This window comes from Tiliqua scincoides, chromosome 6, assembly GCF_035046505.1.
Source record: "Tiliqua scincoides isolate rTilSci1 chromosome 6, rTilSci1.hap2, whole genome shotgun sequence".
Classification (NCBI taxonomy): domain Eukaryota; kingdom Metazoa; phylum Chordata; class Lepidosauria; order Squamata; family Scincidae; genus Tiliqua; species Tiliqua scincoides.
In genome coordinates, this window is record NC_089826.1 from 72,813,378 (window position 1) to 72,815,446 (window position 2,069).

Sequence of the window (2,069 nt, forward strand, 5' to 3'; positions counted from 1 at the left end):
TTTGTTAATCGCACTGAGTCACGGAATGGAACTAACGCAGATAAATAGGCTCCACCTGTACATTTCAAAATGTATTCATGGAAGGAAGCCCTGCTGAACACAGTGGAACCAAGTAATGAGTAGACCTGCATAGGATTGTGTGGTCTGTGCCCTTGCTTGCTTCCTTCTGTGGTCCTAGTGTGGCCATCTACCTGTTTCTGTTCTGCCTGCTTCTCAACCTATCCTTCTCCTGCCATACGAGTTTGCCTGACCTTCTGTCCACTTGTAATCTCATTCTACATCCTGTTCCTAAGTTCTTCTCTCCTAATTCTTGCCCCATTGATACTTGTGCCACTGATCCAGAAGTATATGGAGAGTTGACATGACATGGCATTGAAGTCCCCTTTTGTGGTTGGGGTGGGGTGAATTGAAGGTAACGCAGTATGGAGCTGCACAGGGTGACATTATATCTCTCTCTCTCACACACACTACTATGGCCAGTGCTTATGACATGATAATCACAATTGTTATATATAATTGTTATATATAATATGTCTATATTCCAAAATTGCACAGAGACACGTCGGTCCTGATCCTAGAGAATTAGTGTAGCATCACGGCAAAGAGACTGAACTGCGAATCTGAACTTCCCCGGTCTCAATCTCTCACCTCTGCTATGATTTCTTATTGGGTGGCCTCGGCACCTCACCTGCAACATGGTGGCTTGCCATGGGCAAGAGTTCTTTCTGCATATGGGTGAAGCAAGAATGCACAGTGGGATGAGGCATTGGATTAATGTTGGTTTATTAGATGTTACCGCACAGGTAGTAAAAGAAGCAAAGGAACATCTTACGTCCCTCCAGTTGTGGGATCCCCTTTGGCACCAACAGGCAACCCCAAATTGGTCAATTCCAAAGCATCTTGGTTGACAACAAGGTTCATCAAGGCTTTTAAGAAGTTTTTCTTGTACTAGAAAAGCATGATGTTCCCAGCCAACTGTCTATTCTTTTTGACCCTTTCTCTAGCCAGCAATTTTCAGTATTTTTCTTCTCAAGACACACTGACCTCTCTAGTCTTCTCTATAGTCTTCACCTTGGGTTACGCAACTGTTACCCTGCACACGCCTGATCTCTTCTGATCTCGGAAGCTAAGCAGGGTCAGGCCTGGTTAGTACTTGGATGGGAGACCGCCTGGGAATACCGGGTGCTGTAGGCTTATACCATAGTCTTTCGAGACTGAAGGTTGCCAACCAGGTCACTCCCAGGAGACTCTTCCAGGGCAACTGTCTGTAGCAAATTCTCTGTCTGTAGTCTGAATTCTCCAGCAGAAGAAGAGGGACACTCTCACTCTATCCAGTTTTGTCCCCTCCCCACCTACCCCCATCCCAAAAAAGCCTCACTGGCTGGTGCTTCTCATTAGTGTCACTTCGTGGCTGGTGCTCACCAGCCGGTGCTCCTCATTGGTGTCCAAGTGGCGTGGGCCTCTCCGCCAGCGCTGTGTGTCTCCCACCAGTGATGAAGTGCCTTATGGCACTTTTGTGACACCCACCGCCGGTGCTGCAATTGGAGCACCGGCAATAGGGCACCTTAGGATCATGCTGCCTTGCATTTTCAGAATCACTGCCAAAAGAGAAAAGAGGGACAATGATTTACTAAACACAGGGAACACAACAAGGATTGCCTCTAGTAAATGGTGATAGTTGAAATCCCTGTAACAATTCCCTGAGATCAAATGTCTTAAGACTGTTAAGCCCCAACACTCATAGTCTTTCCTGAAGTGCTATTAACATGCTTTATAGTTTCTGGTTGACACATTTCCATGAACTTTTGAGAGGTAGCCAATGACATTTAAAGGAATGGCTATGTTGGCTTTTCATATAAACAAAAGAAATTCTGATTCTCCTGGAATTGGTCATTTATACAATGCCAAAAGCTGGATACAGCACATGTAAAATTGATATTTTTTTCCCCCTAACATTCAAAGCTCTTGGCTATTTCCCAGAACGCTTTATAGAACAAAAAGGGGCTTTAACTACTTTATGACTTTGCTGCCAACAGTTGATTTTTTTAACTCCCCCCCCCCGCCCATTA

At 45.1% G+C, this 2,069-nt stretch overlaps 1 pseudogene; it reads left to right on the plus strand.

Annotated features, from left to right (window-relative positions):
- The first annotated feature begins 1,075 nt into the window (after window positions 1–1,075).
- Window positions 1,076–1,194, plus strand: LOC136656280 (5S ribosomal RNA; annotated as a pseudogene).
- Window positions 1,195–2,069: the final 875 nt, after the last annotated feature.